The sequence below is a fragment of the Acromyrmex echinatior genome, chromosome 4 (genome assembly GCF_024713525.1).
Source record: "Acromyrmex echinatior isolate Ae372 chromosome 4, ASM2471352v2, whole genome shotgun sequence".
Lineage (NCBI taxonomy): Eukaryota > Metazoa > Arthropoda > Insecta > Hymenoptera > Formicidae > Acromyrmex > Acromyrmex echinatior.
Window position 1 is genome coordinate 10520756 of NC_141855.1, and position 21323 is coordinate 10542078.

Consider the following 21323-nt stretch of genomic DNA (forward strand, 5'->3'; position numbering starts at 1 on the left):
GAAATCGGGCAATATTCCACCAGAAGTTATGATATTAAGCATAACAAACGATCAATCATCATTCTTTTCCAATACGACTTACGTAGATATACTTAATTAAATTGTCCACTTATTAGTCTTTTGATATATTTCCTAGCAATTTACATTCCTCTCTCTCTCTCTCTCTCTCTCTCTCTCTCTCTCTCTGTACGCATGTGTGTGAGTATAAAACTATTCTACAATCGTATAAGCGTAGTTGTAAGTGGTTGTAAAAATTCATCAATCACAAATACGAGAAAAATATTCGATTAGTGATTGGTGAATTTTTAAGCCCATTCTACAATTATGTAAGCGTAGTTGTAAGTGATTTTGTAATAGTAAGAATTTATCAATCACAATCAAATATGAGAAAAATATTCGATTGTGATCAGTCAATTCTTACAACTACAATCACTTACACAACTGCGCTTACGCAATTATAGAATAAATAGGCTTGTTAATAGAAGTAACACTGATTAGTTTGTCACAAAGTCGCTAGCATAATCTTATAATATCTTCGCTTGACACACACGCGTGTATGCATCGGCCAAGAGGCACGGTTCATTTTAGCTATTGTGTCAAAAGAAGAACGGGCTACGCTCGAGGTGAAACGATAAATCAAAACTTCCTTCGTATACGCAAGAATTCTGGGTGGGTGAGTGGGCGCGTTCGCGGCACGGGCACCGGGAACGGAGATTGCGTTCGATGTATTCCACATAATTACTTTCGTCTGCTCGATCTCTCGGATATATCGTCGGTGGCTGCCACGGACTCGCTGCAGCTGTTACTTCTTGTTACGCTTGCGAAACTAGGTACGCGTGTTAAGTTCTGCAGTTGCAGGGAGGTTTTAGAAGGGTTCGCGATGGGGAGGAGGGGAGGGGGGGGTGGAGAGAGGTAGGGAGGACAGGAAAGGGTGGATGTCGAAGGAGAGGAGCGTTCGTGGTTGGGGGTTAAATGGGGAAGGAGGTAGGTAACTGGGAGAGGGCCGAGCGAACAAGCACGTACGTCATTAGGTTTGCACCGTTGAGGAGAAACTGCTTAAATTCCCCGTCGATCTCTCGGCATCATACACACTCGCGCACGTACCGTAAACCGGTGGACAACCAATGGAAATAAAATGTCAGCAACGAGAAGATAACTAAGCGTTTTTGAGAAGTCTCTGCCCCCCCCCCCCCGTCCTGAGAGCCGGTTGATGCGCTGTTAAGAGTGCCGGCAGTTCGGTCGATTGAAATGAATTACATCCGTTTCGGGATAACGAGGCAAGTTGCGCGGTATAATGATGATAAATTTTATTTGATAAAAATATCTACGTTTTAATATTTTGCTTTTTTTTGCATGTTACTTATAATTATTTATAATTATTGCACGCGCAATTACACGCGCGTTATCGCAAACTTATTTAGAATTGAAATTTTTAATGTTAAATTATTAGATTTATTGAACATGGTTCTGATGAAATAAATTGTTTCTCGCGCAGTGAAAAGAAATAAAAAATATCCCTGTTTTAATCGTTGCTTTTTTTCTGCGTGTTATACTTATAATTGCTTGTTATTATTTCACGTGCAGTTATTTGCGCTATCGCAAACTTATTTAAAATTAAATTTTTTAACGTTAAATTATTAGATTTATTGAATATACTTTCGATGAAATAAGCTGTTTCCACGTAATAAAAAGAAATAAATTTTTCAATATTCACTAAAACGGTGACATTGTCAAACGGTTTCTGCAGTAAAAGAAATATATAATTTCTTTATATACTGGAATAAAACTAATATGACGAGAATTATTAATTTAAAATTGAAGAATATATATATATATATATATATATATATATATATATATATAAGATTATGATATCATTTATATAAAAAAATATAATTAATACGTAATTTCTTACTGTCTGCGCTCTTACTTCCTTTGTCTCTCTTATTTGTTATCTGTCTTTGTAGACGATGTTGCCCTTGGGATTTCCTACTGAATCGCAGATTCGTAATGCGACATTCCTTGACCCGTTCCTTTCGATTTTACGGTAACTTAAACTCTTCCTTCGGTTTCTTTAAGAAATAAAAGTTTAGGGATCAGACTAAAAAGACGGTTCCTGTTCTCGTGCACTTTCTTGGCGATCCTTTGGTCGAAGTGTATCAAAGAGGTCAGGAGAGAAGGTACGCGGAAGAGCGTTGTAACGCTTGGGGTATGAGACGAATGCAGAGATATAAGAAAGAGCGTCAAGGATTCATGAGAATTGAAATGTCAACCTTGAAGATATTTTGAATGATCCTTCTGAATCAATTAAGATGAAGATGCGATGTCGATTGATATGTTTGTTGGAACAAATAAATCACTATATAGTTTAACCCCTGTGCGCTTTTGTGTGTGTGTGTGTGTGTGTGTGTGTGTGTGTGTGTGTACACATTTGACAGTGGACATGTATATACTCGTAGACATATCACGTTGCGCTGAAGATTCACACCCCAATCAACGGTAGGACGCTTAATATTTACGACCAGAGTCATGACTCCAGTCGTTTCTTCTTGGGAAGTCTCATTGTTCACTCTTCCCTACCCTTTCTCGTTCTCAATGTCCCCGATGCAATCCGCGGCGACCAGGTATTTCGTGATACCGGATGATATTCGCACGGCTCACTTGTCGATCGTACGTTTCGAACTCGGGGTGATTACTTGTAATTTTCGAGAGGTCGGAAAGCCGGGAGAGTTACGTCGAACAGAACAATCTTCTCGAATATTGGAGCCAAGTTGCTTCCTAAGTCTTGTTGCTTGTCAGCGTCACGTATCGTTAACATGTAAATAAAGACGTTCTTCAAAGGTATATTAATTAAACATGTGATGTATAATATATATATATATATATATATATATATATACACACACACACGCACACACATACAATAGTATGTCTATTTAAATATTAAATATATAAATTAAGGTAGTATTTAAATCTGGTAACAGTAATTACATGTATGGACATTTGTATTTTATCGTAATTGTACATCGAAAGGACAATTTTGTTAAAATATCTAAAATTTAGTTACAGATACAGACCTGAAAATAATTTTGTTGGATCCCCAAAATTATGTGGAACGCTCAAATTGGTTGCTAGAAATTTTTTGCAGCATTGTTAATCATGTTTGAGTTTACTATGTAATTAATTTGAAGATTCAACAAAATTATTTTCAAATCTGTATCTAGCTAAATTTTTACATATTTCAGTAAAATCATTCTTTCCGTATAATTACGATATTTATAATTATTGTCACTACAATTTGCTTCTTGATCTTCTTAAGGATGTAAATTTGTGTTCTGTACGAGCTTACATTACGGCAATTAGCTTTTGTACATGGATGTTTTTCACATAGGCTATTTGATCCACGTCCAACGCAATTTTGCAACAATTACGGCATCGCCTTATCTCTACATTGCCTTATTAGTTATTGGACATAACGACATGGGAGCTAACTCGGCTGTTCTAGCCGTCTCCTTTTTTGCCTTCCGATCTCCTCCGTGGCGCTTCTCTCGAGCAAAGCGTGAACGTGCAGGGACGGCCTGGCGCACAACTTTCCTGCGATCTTGATTTCATCAACGTGTCTCCTTTTATTGTTGCCAGTTTAACGTGGCCTTAAATATTTTGCCATCTCGAGACGAGCCGTCGGCGTTCGCAGCCAGGACAATACATTTGCTCGCGTGCAGGGCCAATCAAGCAGCTATGAAAGATCACGTCCAACCCCAACCCCGTAGTCATCTCTGCAACCTTCGAGCTCACCGCCGACCATCCCTTACTCCAGACCGTGGAGCTCTCCCTCTCTTTCTCTCTTTGGTACGTAGGATAGATAGGTAGCCCCTGAACGGGTAGGTTGGTAACCGTTACGGCTTGCTTATATCCGCAACGTTCTCGTACGCTCGTGTATTTTAGACCCGTTTCACTCTGCTAACGTTAACCCATGGCGGCGGCAACGCCTCTGTCAGCACGTCCTCCAACCGAAGTTCATTTATTTCTGTAAAAATCCGAGCGCGCTGAGTCCTTTCGATCAGCACGCTGGACGATGCGACAGATCGATGAGAGTGCACGGAATGAAAATAATGTGCGTATAAACACGAAAAACGAACTCTTTCGCATTCTCTCTGTTAACTCATTCAAATTTTCGGATTTTATTTTCAAATTCGTTCCAATTACGACATATAATACATACACAGACATGCTCCAGAATGCTTTGAGATGTTTAGATTAAAGTTTTATGGACTATGCACGTTATTAACTGATAACAGTTGCAGTTTAGGTTACAGGCAGTCTCGTGTCAGTAACTCGATTAGCAGCAGACTCAAATGTGCTCGATGCGCATGCATTCAAATGTGGGCCACGCGTGCTATGGTAAATATCCCTGTCAGTGGACACAGCAATAACAGTCCTAGAGCGAATAATTCTGACATTTCTTGTCGAGACATAGATTTCGTCGAGTTGGCAAAATCTCGTCTTTTCGTCCTTCAAAAATTCGGACGGCGCGGGACATTCGTGACTCTACTCGATGATATCCGATCCCGCAGCGATTTTGAGGACTCAGCTTTCTTTTAAACGCGACAAACCATAATTTCTTTTAGGTCTTCATGACGCTACAGCGAATTGAGACAAAAATTAAATCATTCTGAAAAGAAACGACGTTATCTTACTCGCTAATAATGAAAACCAATGGACAATACGAAAGGCACAAATAAAAAGGATAAAACTTGGCGCAAGATATGTGCAGACAATAAGATGGAAAAGGTATTTGAAAAGAATAACAATACGATAATACAATTCAGAATATATAGAGTATTCTGGAATAATATGAAAACATTTTGCAAAGTTATAAAGGAAAGTTCCTGATAATCATTTTAAAACAGAGAACGATTCGTAAAAGTGGAAAAGTGTGTCTTTATTTCGTATTAGAGAGCTTTGTAAATCTGATCTTATTGGATTTCTTCCTCTAGAATTATATGAAAGCAGTCTGCGAGAAACACCAGTAGAAGTATTACTTCTACCAGTATAATGGCGACCTGCCAGATAATCAATGACATTCCAGATAATCAGGAACATATTCACGAATGTCAGAGGTTCAATGGTTTGCCGCTGTAATGTCTGCAACGCCGTTACGGGTTACCGTTAAGCAATTATTGTAAAAGCAATTACTGCTCTTTCTAAAAGATTAAAATAACATTTTTGTCTGTAAAATTTATTCGTTCCATTCATTTTAATTTGCTCCTCTTCTCGGTTTTATATGATTTTCAAAATTTTTTCCTACAAAATAAAAATTTTTCTAATTCCTATAATGAAAGAATTATTTATTAAAGTCCCTAAAAATTTAGCTAGATACAGATCTGAAAATAACTTCGTTGGACAAAATAATTATGTAGAAGCTTAAACATTAATGATGCAAAAAGTTTTAACATTTCAGCCACTAATTTAAGCGTTCTATATAAATATCTTGGTTCAAGTAAAATTATTTTCAAATCTGTGTATCTAGTTAAATTTTTAAATACTTCAGTAAACTTTCCGTGTACTATCCATGTATCTTCAATTATAACGTGCACGTTATAAGATATTTTACTTCTTTCAAAGTGAAACATACTCCTACTCTGTATTAAGATATTGTTATTTCATAAATTATATTACTGATTTTAATAATCGGATCATGTCAGGTCAAAAATGATGAATTTCTATGATAAATAATGGATTAAGCAAATGCATATGTCAGACAAGATTTTACGGTAAGGTATTATCAAATCTCATCGTGATCCTCTTTCGACAAGCATGCGAGAATCTTATCATAATACTGTACTCTAAGCACTTACGCATAGCCGCTTTTCGTTCTAAGTAGCTGCTTTCGTTACGTTAACGTTACGTAATCTGTATTTGTGCCGCATATGCATATAACTATATTTGCGTACGTCGAGGCCGAAATGGAATAGAGACGGATTTAACACAGTCGACTCCGAGGTCATGGAGGTATCTGATTCTAAATCTCATTCTCGCATTTCAGGACATAGTGTATATTCACGGAGTAATAGCAGAATTTATCCCAAACTCAAAACGAGAATATGTGTCAAGCTTCTCGGGTCAGTCTCTCTCTCTCTTCCCCCTCTGAGGGAAGAAAAAAAAAACAGGAACTATAAAACCTGTAATTCCGTAGAAAGCGTGACGCGACTCTAGATTCTAGTATTGATATTGAAGTTGCATTTTGTAAATTCAGGATGTAAACTCCCGTGTGCGAGCGGCAATAAGTTTCGCCGTACATAAGCGTACGACGTGTACACAGGGGATGAGTAGATACACGCACGCGCCCCAACATGAGAATGATGTGAGGGCTCCGTTTGGACGCGCCTTCCTCGTCGCAGGGCGGGAAGGGGGAGGAAAGGATGGGTGAGGAAGACGACGATTCCGTGCGCCGAGTATGGATGGTAAAGGCTATGGGGAAGAGGGAGGAAAGGGCTGGTAGTTTGGTATTCCGGTGACGATCTGGGCTGCATTGCATCACGTATGCCGCACCTTGACTACAACATAGGCCACAGGTTTACACGTATATGGAGATATTCGGTAGCGGATCAGCGATACCTCGGATACGCGCTCATCAAGCCATCCCGGCCGCCCGTTAAATTGGAAGACACTTTGAGCGCTGCTTGCTTGCTTGCTTGCTTGCTTGCTTGCTTGCTTCAGTTGCTTGCTTTGCGAGAGAGAGAGTTGGGGGCGCGACATGGCTACTTGGCTTATGGCTCTCGCTTGTGTTCGCCATCGATCCCCATTATAAATTGTATCGCAATTACACGACAGAGGACAAATTGCCTCTTTCAGCGTTTTTCGAATAATTAATATGTTTATGTGAGAGCAACGTTGAATGAAACGATGATATAAGTCAGTGGAAGTAAAAACTCGATATGTTCCAGTTTCAGAATGGAAATGACATTCATTACGATTTAATGTGTAAAGAAAATCGGCGCTTTGTACCTCTCTCTACCATGGAATATCGACCGTCCGCTAATTCCGGAAAACTGATTGCCAATTACAACGGAATGGATCGTCGTGCAAATATTAATTATGAATTCATTGATATAATTAAATTATAATCTATTACCAATGACTGTACGTTAAAAATGGTAGATTATAGAAAGTATACGAAAAAATTATGTAAAGTAATTATAAAATAATCCAATAATAAAAAAAATACTAAATAGATTTCAAGTAGCGTATTATATACAAAACAGGAAACCAAATCAGGAAAATATCGATGTGTAATTTCACAATCTTCAATTCAAGTTGACCAAGAAATCGATTATTGTATAACCCCTTATTGGCGTCAGAAACACGATGTGATGTAACAGTGAAATCTCTAGCGAGATAATCGCGTCGAGGACGTCCGTAAGAGAAAAGCTTTGGGAAAGAATGTTACGACGAGACTACGTATCCCCCGTTGTTATTTATGTCCCGGATATCTCAGCATGTTTTGGTGAAGTTTCTTGCTTATATCAGCCGATCAATCTGACATTCTCGCAGATTCATTTTCCCTTCCGTAAGAAGGAATGAGAACGCGGGAATGTGCGACGCGGAAGGGACGGTAACTCGGCGATAGACCCCCGGTTTATATCATCTGCAAGAAAACCCCGTCGAAATGCCACGAGTGATCCAACTTCTCGTCGGCGCACGCGATCAGATTTTTCTATACATAAATGTGGCAAGCTTCCAATGCCGGACTTGTCCGGCGTACTTAGGGCGTTGGTGCTACCTTTACACCGTGTCCTCTCTGTGTATACGTCTGGTGTGTCCTGTCCAGTGAGCCGTGTGACAGCTAATATCCGACCAGGAAACTAACACCTCGCTGCCGCTCTGCCGTCGGACCGTCCCTCCCTTTGACTCTCCCTTATGCTACTTCGACTGTTCACCACCTACGTACCTTTTGCTACTCCTACTGCCTCACTCCCACACCCCCGTGGTTGTTGACCGTCCCGTCGTCATAACGCGTCGTCGAACTAACATTAAAATGATGGAGTTTCTTGTATGCCGTTGTCGATTCCGGACAATTCCGCCGTTGTCCGCTTAGAAGTGCTAACGATGAGCTGAACGGGATGACGATGCACGCGATATTATGCGACATTATGTAATTTCTATTGAGGGAAAAACAGTAGATTTTTGTAGATAGTCTTTTTGCAGCACTCTGAGAATTATGTTAATGTGTAAACATTATAGAGTACAATGTACGTGTCAAATTAACTTAATCGAAAGTGACAAGAACTTGAAAGATTGTAGATATTTAATTCGAATTTGTAAACATCTTTTTGATAACATTTTTAAATTTACACGGAAAAAGAAAATTTACGCGGTTCTGTTAACATCTAAAAATTTATATATATTAGGTGTTGGAATTAATTCGTAGCGTTTTTAATGAAAGAATGTTATTTATTTCACATGAGCATTAAAAAATACATTAATGAAAGTACTTCCCATCACTTGTAAAACGCTACGAATTAATTCCAACACCTAATATATGATATAGATTTAAAAATAACTTTGTAAGGAGTTCAAATATAATGAGCAATGTTATAAAAAGTTTTCACATTCCACCAGTTTGAACGTTTTATTACATAATTGTTTGATATATTAGCGATACCAAATTTATTATTAGATCTAACTAAATTTTTATATACTTTAACTGTTTTTTCCGTGTAAACACTTCCAAAATCAAATCAATATTTTACGACAATTAAGAACATACGATTAAGCTATATTTAATCTAAGTTCAATTATTTTTAATAGACGGATTGTAATTCGAGATTAGTCGATGTTGAGTTACGTTAGATCTATACCTTATCTCAGTATACTATAATTTTATCGATGATGCGGAGGGGAAAGAGAAAGGAGGAATCGAAGCTTGCAATTTGAACAATGTAATTAATATATTTAATAAGCTACATTATCGCATAACAGATATAGATTCCTATGATAAATCACCGAAGAAACTACGTTCTTTCTTCTTTCAATCTGCTTATCGTATCATTTATCTCGTGGTAGTAAAGTAAGGAACTCCGTTATGATATTAGCTAATCTGTTTTCGTCTCACATCTCTGCGTTTTTTTCATTTTTTCCTTTTTTTCGAAGTCTGGTAATCAATCAATCATGAAATTTCGAAAGGTGCGACCCGAACGGAATTGGCAATTTATCAAGAATAATAATGGAGTTTAACTGGTTCTACTTGTTTTACCCAGATTGCTATAAATGTAATGAAACTTCCCTCTATTTATTTCTTTGATATACAAGAATAAAGCGGCAGTTGTTAAAATATTGAATGATTTTTATTGTATAAGCATAGATAGATATATTTTATATTTATAATATAATATAGTTCCCTTTCTTCATCAAACATTATAAAATATTCATTATAATAAATTATGAGAAATTAACTATTATAATTTAGCTTTTACAATAACCTTTTATTGTTCACATTAATAAGTTTAATTAAATTTAATAAATGGCTGTTTTCAAATAAGCAGATCAGATTAGTGGGCGAGAAATTGTTAAATCACATGTTGCATTGGGCGAGAATATTTGTTTTGAAATTCAACACGATACTGTATGTGCAGTCATATTAATAGACACTGATTTTGAAACAACCCGGCGAGCTGCGTGTAATAAACTCAACTAAATTCCATTACAAAACTCATATACCTATGTCACGCTCTATTCGTACTCTTTTCGACTACACGCCGTTAATGTAAACATAATTGTAGCGAAAATTTATAACACAGTGCATTATTCGCGCGTTACATATTAAAGTCGACAAATGAATAAACTTATGCTTTATATATATGATTCACAATTACATCGGCCATCTGTGCATTTTTCGATAAATAACAAAATGTAATTAATCGAATGAGTTACGTGCGTTACGCACCGAAATAAATAAATAGCCATATGCCAGCCGTCATTAGTTAGTTAATATATTTTTCGCTTTCTTTTTCTACGTTTCGCATTTCTACTTTATTATATATATCTTTTGTATCGAAAAATTTACGGAGTGTATTGTTATGGCGTGTAATATTTCGTACTATTGATTTTTTTAAAATTAAATTTTAACTTATGCTACGTTTTTTTTTCATTATTTGAAAGAAGATTATTCTCTCAAAATAATAACTCTCACATTTTTTTATACATTACAAAAAGAACGATTTTGCTAAAAAATTCAGATAAATATAGATTTAAAAATAATTTTGTTGAACCATCAAAATAATTATGCAGGAAATTCGAGTATGATGAGCAATGCTGCAAACAGTTTTGACATTTTAGCAACCAGCTCGACCGTTCCTACACAATTATTTTGATGGTCCAACAAAATAATTTTCAAATCTATATCTAGTTAAATTTTTATATACTTTAGCAAAACCATTTTTTACATAGAATAATATCTTTTTTTCCAGGAATATATTTATAGGATCTTTATTATAAATTTAAAATACGATAAGTTTATATTATAAATATTTCTCGCGATAAAGGAAATGATTTTACGTATATATGTATACGCGATCGCGGAACGGAATATCGATTTTGCGCATACAGTTTGTTACGCGGAGATAGATCGAGAAGAGGTATAGAATCGGACGAAGGTCGAAGAAGTAATAACCGAATCCAATATTCGTTCCTTTCAAACGACCCGTTCGTTGACAAAAAGTGAAATTTGCCTGTGAAGACAGGGCTGTCAGTGGCAGCCTTACTACGCAGATATACTCGCATATCCTCTCTCTCTCTTTCTCCTTCTTCCCCTTGTTCACTCACTTATTCTATATTTCTATGTAGAATGTCTGTTGTATATATATATATATATATATATATGTAAATGGATGTATAACTTCTTACACGCATGTATATATCATTTATCTCCGAGTTATGCGACAGGAATGTTTTACGTTAAGAAAATTGCACGTATTGCGCAATTACCTACTTTTCTTGGATCTATGCCAGTATTTAAGCGCAATTTATGAGATTATAACTTTCAAATAAAGCATCTAAAATCACTATCGCGCAAATTATTTCGATTTTATTCACTCTTCACGCGTCATATAATTATTAATTAACTATTAGGTTAACGATAGACATTAATGATGAATTTCTCAATTTTATGCAAGTGATTTAATATGCAATTATTTCGTTCACGTTATACTCCAGAAGTATTTATTTTTGACGAGTGACGGCCTTTGTAATTTATGGTTAATTAGACGACGCTTAATATTATAGGACGTAATAACATGCTACGCATGCGACGATCTTTTTTTTTTTTTCAACGATTGTGTTACGCGTACACGTCAATTATCGCGGTTGTACCCGATCTAGCTACAGGGATTGTTATTGTTGGGCACGTTGGCACGTTTACGCGGCACATACGCGGCCAGGTTTTGATTTATGGAAAAGTCACGACGCAACGTCGACGTTTATATCGGCAGATATTTATCGGTCGCCCCTTTCGTTTACACTGGTTTAATCGAATCGATCGGCTGCCTCGTTCATTAATCAATTTTGAGGGCCGCTTCGCGCCCAGTCGCCACCCATCGCGCTGAAGTCTTCATAAATCGTGCTGCGTAAAAAGCTATAGAGGCCGTACACTTCAGTGCGAATTATACTCAGTGATACCCTTGGGATATCGCCCGATTTTCATTACACTTCATGACCTTGGATGATAAAAAATCATTTTAGCATTTCATTAAGGTCTGAAAAAAATCTAATAAAAAGCAAAGAATTTTAAAGGGACGTATCCAGATAATATGTACGTCCACAGGACATCTTCATGACATCTTTTAGATATACAATACATGTTTAAAAAATGTCTTTTTTACATTTTTAATACCCGTTTCCATCACTGTTGATGAATTTTAATTCTCGGTTTAAGTTACTCTTCATTTTTTCTCATTTTTACATTGAAAAATATTTTTGGTTGAAAATGAACGAATCAGAATTTTCTTGTTAAATTTAGTATTCTAGTTGAGATAACCGAATCTGGTTGATGTAATATTTCTAATAAAATCTACTAGAATTCTTATTTTTTTACAAGAGTAATTATATCAATCAGAATTCTAGTTATCTCCACTAGGATTCTAGTAGATTTAACCAGAAAATTCTGATTCTTCCATTTTCCATCAGAATTACTATATATTTAACTCAGCCAAACCATTTTTTTCTCACAATTAGTGTAGAACTAAAAAGGGATGAAGAGTAAGTTAAATCGAGATTAAAATTAATTTATTTTGGTAGAAATTAAAAGGGGCATAAGATGTCTTAGATATGCATATTGTTTGAATAGTTATCACTGAGATGAAAGAAGAAGAGCCAAATGTATTTTCAAGAAAAAACGAATTTTTCTCTTAGAAAGCCATTCTTGTTTCGATTGAAATTCAACGAGAGGAGATGACTTAGGTAAAAGGAACATCATTTTTTAAAAGGGGGATACAAATCATCAAACGTAATTTCTTTATTTTCGAACTGTCAGTCATTCTCAACATTTTCCATATTTTTTTTCTGGACTGCCGGAGCAGTCGGATCAATTTTAAAGGAGCAACATGTGCGCAACAAATTCGTTCTACCTCCGCGAACGTAGGGCGTCCAACGGGAACAACGCGTGTCGATAACCGGGACGATACGTACCTACATACATTCGTTTGCATTCGGTACAACGACTCGAAAACAAGCAGTGCACTCGCAACCTGCGCTCGCGCATTGTGCAACCGAGCTCGAAGTGCGTAACGGTTAATGTGTGTCGGTGACAGATTTTAAAAGCTCCAAGCTCAAAAGCTCAAAACGCGTTGATGCGTCGATAGCGCGCGCCTGTCCCTGCAAAACCGGGAGGAACATTTTGTTCCTCGCGCCCTTTTTCCCTCGCAACCCCTCCTTTCACGTTTGCCGGGTATATCTGTTTCTCTCTCTCTCTCTCTCTCTCTCTCTCTCTCTCTGTCTATTTTTGACGATGCTCAGCCACGCTGCGTTTTGTTTTATTCGTGATCTGACTTTTCCCATCCTACCCCGATACAACAAACATCAGTGTTGGCGAATGGTCCTCTCGCGCCGTGCTCTATCTCTGTTTCTGGGGCTACGTCGTTCTCGTGTATTCCTCCCCTCCCCCCCTCCGGCTTGCGCGATAGGCATCGTTCTCATTGTCAACACTTTAGAAGGCACGTTTTCCAGCCCTGCATTTTTATCCCGTTAAAACAAACAATTTTATTATCTCGTTTCGAAGCTCAGGATCGAAGCGATCGCGCTTGTTTCCTTATATTTCCCGCTGGGTCTTTTCTCCTCCGCCTAAACGGAAACCGCGCAGCCGTGAGCATCGATCGCGTGCGCGCCCTGCTTTAAAGTTATTCGGAAAATATATCGAGCCTTTTAGCGCGCGGACACCTCGCGTCTTAGGATGAGATAAAAATCGGAAAGGCGCGCGGCAATTTTATTATCGCCGCTATGCGCGGTTCCCGCAATACGCGGGCGTAACCCTCTTGGTATCTGAAGAACGATTTATGAGATCGAAGTTATCAGAGTTAGTGTTAGAGTTAATACTTTGAAAGAAGTGGCACGACACACCTTTTTTCCACAATCTTACATTTTTGACTTATTCCTGCGATTAATCAAGTAGCATGAAAGACAGCTTTGCAATCTCATAATGCATGACTATCTTTAGAAAGAATTTAGGATAACGTAGTATACTTATGACTTATTTATGTAGTGATATATACGTATATTTATTACATTTTATTGTGTATTTATTATGGAATTGTTGAGGGATTATAGGATTATAGGATTATTACGCAATTGTTTCAGGGATTATGTAGGATTATTATGAGAGTGTTCGGTTTCGTTAGCCTTCGTTTAGGAATAGAACGCTGTCTCGTCCCGCTAGTAATGTTTGTCTCTTATTATCACTCGCTGCCATCACGATGATTTCGATTTTACGTCGCTCTCCGTACATTACTTTATCTACCACGGAGCTAGGGAGAAACGTCATTAATCACACTAGCGAAATATTTGTGAAATATAAGGCCGTAATTACGTGTCCCTGAGGGTGGCCACCCACAATTCGCTCCCTCCCCTTTTCCTCTACCATTCTGCTCGTCCGCTCTACAGGAGGGCGTGGTACCGAGAATGGGAGAGAGAGAGAGAGAGAAAGAGAGAAAAAGATAGCACGGGATTTAAGGAAGAAAAGGTGTTTGACAGAGAAGAGACGCGAGGAAAAGAAATTTAAACTTTCAGAATTGGCGCTCGCGGACTCAGTAAGAAGATTTCCACAAGACAAAAGCGGTCTGGAGGGAGGTGGAAGTGAAAGGACGAAGGTGCACGGTGGTGGGCTTCGGAAAATGAATTGGTATTCAGTGGGATCGGGGCGACGCAATTACATTCCGATTGTCTCATCGTTTGAATAGTCCCTCATCGATTGTATTGAATCTTAATTGGCTGTAGAGTACCGGGGAGTCTCGAAACTGCAATTGTCTATCGCTTACGGAGTTTTGTTTGCAGAAGGAAACCGGCCTGGTCGACCGAAGATAATAATGTTTTGCGAATTGAGACTGATCCGTTGAATCTCGTCGCGATTGGGAGAATCGAATTGCATAACGGCGCCCGAGTGCGCGTATTTGAAAGGATGTTCCCGTTTATAAATATATTTTGTGACATTTAAATCACTTGTCCTATAAAAGCTTAAGATTTAATGCCGACTTTCAAATGAGCTTCAACACGAGTGTCTGATATAATTATTTAATTATTTGAGTATTTTTAAAATAAATTCTCAATGTTAATCGTTATAAATTTGTAACAAGTAATTATTATTTATTTAATACCGTCGAATGTGAAAACTGTAAATTAAGTATGTAGTTTACAGTAAAATATCACATTTATTTTAGCTTAATGGTTACTTTAATGACACATTTTATTTACTATTCTAGGAAATATAAATTCTTTTAATATTTTTCGATATAAATTAATATATATAGTATTATAATTTATTATATCGAAATATTAGATTAATATTAAATATTAATATAAAAAAGATTATAATAAGAATAAAATAGATAAAAATAAGATGAAATAGAGAAAAATGAATGAAAACAAAAATAATATGTTAAAAATATTTTTTGTTATTTTTTGTTCAATTGAAAATTTTATTTGAATTGAAGATTTTACGTTACTTCGTCACTTCGTTATTCTATATCTTATGAATTGATAAGGAAAGTTACTCAGAAAAAAGTGACGTACTCGTAGAAGGTGTTCGCAGAGTTTCTCAGTTAGTGGCAGAAAAGAAATCATTTGACGGAGAAAATGAAAATAAGAGACCAGATGTGTCCCGGATAAAAACTCGCTTCTGATTGTCACATCATTTTCTTTTTCCGTTCTTCCCTTTTTCTTCGAGCTCTCAATACCTAGTCAAACCATTCGTGGTTTTTATATCCAAGTCTTTCAACATATAGATTTGTAATCGCAACAATTATATAAAGATAAAATTGTAAAAGTTAAAAATCATGAGCTTTCCATGCTCGCTAGTTAGAGATATAATTTATAAGTATATCGTAGTAATATCAAATAAGTTTCTTTTCTCTAAAATAATGACTCATATAGTATAAATTATTCCAGTAATATTGCTGCAAGCTTCTATGCTATATGAATGAATTTAATTGCTACGTGATTATTTTATTCTAAGCTAATCTTTGATTGTGATCAGTAATTATTTTTTTATAGAATTGCATTTGAGATTAAAAGCTTATTTTTCTGATTGTTAAACTCTACGTTATAGTTATTTTCTTACATGAAGGATCTCCGATTTCGTAATCCAGATATTATTAGTTAAATCTTCCGTGCAGTCTCACACGGTCTCTTTATGATCTTGTAGCACTGACGAAGATATCACAGGTCCTCGTGTAAGAGTGGAAGTTTCGCTTAACGATGAAAGTACCAAACTCATAACGCGAGCCGATAGGATCGGTTAATTGTTCTTACAGAAAATTTCTCGGACGATAAGGATGTCACTCTCAATTTGCGGAATAAGATATGAGATAACTAATAACATTGATAAGAACGTGAAGTAGGGAAAATATAAGCCAAGATTTTAAGGATGAATTCGAAGGACAGAAACTTAGGTCTTTCTTAGCTTGTAATTGATAACGATGAGATGTGGACGGTTTATCTTCTTTCCGTCCAGAGATGGTATACGGATCAGTCTAGACGCGCCTAAAACTTACATGAAGGTAATGAAAGCCTCGCTCTCTTCCGTCTTCCATCTTTTAGACGTTTGCGTTCCGTTCCACCGGATATCCGCTTGATCTCCTACGTTGTTTTTATTTGTTCACGATTCTCGAACTTTTCATGCAGCTTTCTCTTGGCTGTTTATTAAGAAAACTTTTATGAATATCTAAACGCATGTGATAACGACATATTCTTCAAATATTATAAAGACATTTATACGTGCGCGATATGTATCATCGAAATGCCATAATCTTACATTTTTTATTCGCGCGTTTCATGCAGTGGCTAAAAGAAGATAATATTGTTATATATCATCTTCTGCGAAATAATTTTATGCAAAAGTGGAAAGATGTCACTGCAAAACATTTTACTCGGGTAATTGTATTTGTTATTATTTTATACTAATATAAATAAAAATCGTTTCACTTATAATTGAACTAGCACATTGTATGTATTTTTTCTATGTATGAAATTATCTCAAAAAAGAACATGTGCAAATATTTTTTTTATCCGTTATATGTATATATATTCGCGGTTTGTACAACCATTTTTCATATTCACTGACCTAAAGGTCGTTTATTCGCAGAGAGTTGATATGACTGCAGTTCGTTGCAGTTGCACTTTTTTCCGAAATCCTTTTTAAATTTAAAAGTTCTTTGAAATTTGAAAACAATTTTTTAAACAGAATCTCTAATATGAAAGATATGAATATATAAAAGAAAGGAGAGACAACGCGTATCAAAATAAACATTAAAAATACAAGAATTTGATTAAAAAAAAACAATTGCATGTATGCATATAAATACTAGGATTATAAAGAATAGAGGTATTATTAGAGACATGTGATATTATTTAATTTTGTTTCATAATTTTTTTTCTGTAACTGTTAGCGTTTCAGAGTTATTATTATCTAGTTTATTTTGATAGGATCATCACATCTTGTATATCATTTATAATATAATATCGCACTTCATATTTTCGTACAAAGATATATTGCAACTGTGCTCTGATTAAAGTGATGCATTCTCTATTGCTTGAAATCAAACATAAATGCATCATAGACTGAATGTATTATATACTGGAAAATTATAGGCAAAGTGACGAAACACCATTTCACACGTAAATCAAAGATAACGTCGATAAAAGCAAAATATAATTATAGCCGAATATAATTGCTATGTTTAATCCGAAATTTTCATGGAAATGATGTGCGATCGCACTGTGTGTGATCAATGGTGCTGTGGTGAATGAATATTATATGTATTAATATAATTTTCGAATAGTTGTCTTCTTCTATAGGAAAAAGTACACGTTGTGTTATTTAAATAAAAGTATTTAAATTAAAGTATTTGTTTATCGATCATATCAATACGTATCAGTCATGTGCTAAATAATATTATTATTGCGATACGATTTTATTTTATTTACACATTATTGTCAAAAATTAACTCATATTGTGTAGTAAAAAATAAATTTTTATGTATCATCTATATATGCATCATATACATCATGTAATATTTTTGGATAAATATACATGTATCGAATATTACTATAGAAATTATTATAAATATCCATTTTTTAATGTGTGATGCTGTCTATCCAATTAATATAAAAATTCAACATTTTTAAATGCACTTTTCTCTTATTACTTGACAACGTTACCATCACAAATCCAATCTTTCATCAAGATTAAAATTACATTAAAATGAACATCGGTAAAATTTGAATTTAAATTACTTCTTCCATACGTGTTTGTTTTATACATTCCAAACGAATTTTTGTTCGAGGCATATACACACGTATGCACATTGGACATCGCGAAGAATAAAAATTCACCGACTTCATTAACAAGCACTCTTGCGATTCCGCATTTAAAATTTGTTATTCTCAAGTGTAATCTGTTTTATTTTTTGTATCGCAATGTAATAAAGAAGGAGATATTCTAAAAAATAATCTAATGATTAATAATATTTACAACATATATATATATATATATATATATATATATATATACGTAATTGTTTCATTAAAATGATATAACCACGTTGAAAAAACGTAGTTTGTTCGTATCACTGATTACGTTTCACGCGGATATTATTCTTGGATATTATCCGCTTGCGGGATATCGCATTCGGACGTTTTCGAGTGACGCGAGATTACGAAATCTGGAAGAGTATGTCCAAACTCATCCCAGTAGTTTTACGCTCTATTTCGTGTGAGCAAACTCACCGGTGATTTTTCACGAAAATTAAATGTCACGTGAAATGAGTGCACGGCACATCTCCGACTTGCTTCTTGATAAAGAATGGGTGATATTATTCTAATGGTGCTGCAGCCGCATCCTACATGATTCTACCATCAACCGTGCTCATCAGTCTTGTATATCGTATGTTTCGTTCCGCGATGTTGCTCTTCGGTAAACGTGGACTGTATGTTTCTATTATACCGTTTTTGCACGCTACGGTTGTTATTTAATAAAAGAAATTTGATAGGTCGGGCTATACATTTTGCGTAAACCTTTCCTGCGAGAGTTATGTTTAGAAATCGCGAGTCGGGTGAAAAAAAAAAATAGTATACAATACATTAAAACACGCGATGTTTTTTAAAATGATATTTACTTATTCGGTTATTTACAAGCATTTACTTAGTGAAAATTGTTTTAATCAATTATCATTTGTTTGCATATTACACTTGTGCAAGTAATTTCAAATAAAATTTCTTTTATGTACATGAATGAAATATAAAATTAATATCCGTTATCCGTTACATACTTACGCGACATTAGCAAAATGTATATGCATGCCTATAAAATATTATAATATAACATGCGAAATAGTGACTTTTTGATGATAATATGTTGCTTTTGATTTACGTCACGTTGTATCTGTATATTTGTGTGTGCGATCACGCCTTTTCATGGAATATTTATTTATCCACTAACGTTAATAAGGTAACATACCAATATTTCACAAGCGCTGTTTTCAATTTTATCTGAATCGGGATTGGCAAAACGATTTCGATCATGAATGTTACATTTATTCATGGCAGACGCGCGCAGAGAGTAAATTATAATTCCATTATAAGCAATAACATATAAAAATGTAATAGAATTACTATCTCTTGCGAAACAAGAATAAAATTTCGGCTTAAATGATATTTCAAACGACAAAGAGTTTCAAACAACTAACACTAATTCTCAACCACATTTCGTTAAAATAAAAAACAAAAAAAGTTAACACCATGACACGTGAATTTTGGGACAAAACTTGACATATAACATTAGATGTTGCAATTATTATTCCATGCAAATTATTCATGGTGGTTTTCTTCGAAGGTAATTCGTCGGTGTTGCAACTCACATGCACAATGTTTATAAGGAAAAAGGAGAAGAAGAAGGGAACAGGCTCTCTCAAATGAGGGGACAATGCGTGGTGCTGAGAGAACATAGTGCAAGAGAGGGCAAAAGGAGAATAGACAGATAGCTGGCGGGAGTAGACCCGACTAAGAAAAGTCGAAAATCTTAATTCGGGCGCGGTGCCGCCCTCGCAACGCGATGGGCGGTGACTCGCAAGCGCCGATTGGCCTGGTTCAGGAAAGGGTGAGAGGTCTTGTACGGGGGTGGCAGAGATCTGCGCCGTGACGTCGGGACGGCGGCGTGTGCCGCCGACCGGTTCTACTGGTCTTGTGTGAATGCCAGTCGACGCCGGGCGTCCCAAGCGCGCAGTTGTTGGGATTTGTTCTCGTACCGCGCCTAGATCGAACACCGGGTCCTCACGTAACTGACAAGCGACGATATCGCGCGTCGACATTCGCGAGGATCTACATCTCGCGATCTTGCTGAGTAAAGAAACGAGAAATATCGGTGCATTCCTTTTCTTCTTGGAACAATCGATATTCGGTATACAACAAGATATGCTTGTTGACTTGAAGAAGTGACATTTACGCAATCTCTCGATTTGGGACACGCCGTCTAGGATGTATCGCGGAGACATAATCTTTTACAAAATTCTGACATAGTCCCAGGATCAGTCCTCTTGATGAAAAATTGCACCGGGGATCCCTCGGGTCAACGTGAGAAGTGTTTTAACGCTTGTCCTTACTGGACTCCCGAGGGACGGAACGAGTGTCGTCTCGAGGTAATTGGCAGTGACTGGAGAGACTCGACTGTCGGTGAACCGATAGAATGCGAATGCGGATCTTATACTCGTGACATCGAATTTGTTAATCGGATATCGGTGATGCAGCTACATGCTGGAAGGAGGAAGGGGATGACTGTTAATTTTCTACCGAGGATGGTGGCGGTCTTTGTTTTCGCTTGCCTTCTACTGCAGAATGGTCGGTCGACATTCGCAGCGTTTACTACTGGTAATGTTAAATTTGTCTTACCGCGATCTTTCGAAGATAAAGTATATGTATAATTGTTGATTTTGGTTTAGTCAAATTATTTTCATTTATAATTCTATATATGAAATTATAACTAACCGATAAATCTGTTTCGTATAATAATTGAAGCCAATAATTTATTAAAACACCTATGCAATAAGATTTCTGAAGGTTTCGTGAGTCTTAAGTATAAATTTCTTTTTAAAATGCAAACTGACATTTATACTTATTAAAAAAAGTCATATACGTTATATTTACAGTATTCTTATTATTTAGCTCGATGTTTCTTTTTTTTTGTTTAAAAAGATACAGTATTTTAATTTTCCTTATTTTTTCTAAAAAAATATTACTGTCGAGCTGAATAGCTTGCCAATTGAAAATAAATCCTCTTATTTTTCAGTCAAGAAATATGATTTAAAATAATTTATATTATACGTATATATAATATTCGTGTATTATAAATTGGCGTTCTTGGTTTGGTTTACAACAGAGGTGATAGATAACTTTATTATGAATTTGTATACATAATTATTATAATTATCTATATAATACGATATATATTATAATTACATTAATCTATAGCGTTGTATCAATTATAACGGTTTAATTCCGCTATTAATTATATAGTTCCAGTTTTGTGCTTGATTAGTATATATTTCAAAAGTTTCATACGATCTAAA

The 21323-nt window shown here is 35.9% G+C and overlaps 2 long non-coding RNA genes across 2 annotated transcripts in view; both read left to right on the forward strand.

Annotated features, from left to right (window-relative positions):
- The first annotated feature begins 4088 nt into the window (after positions 1-4088).
- LOC147909965 (uncharacterized) lies at positions 4089-7255 on the forward strand. The gene is made up of 3 exons (XR_015544866.1): positions 4089-4401; positions 4629-4791; positions 4998-7255. It is a non-coding gene; the product is annotated as an uncharacterized LOC147909965 (long non-coding RNA).
- A 12621-nt stretch (positions 7256-19876) lies between these two features.
- Positions 19877-21323, forward strand: part of LOC147909966 (uncharacterized) — a 59432-nt gene continuing 57985 nt past the window's right edge. Inside the window, exon 1 of the long non-coding RNA XR_015544800.1 lies at positions 19877-20625. This is a non-coding gene — a long non-coding RNA (uncharacterized LOC147909966). The remainder of the gene's footprint in view (positions 20626-21323) is intronic.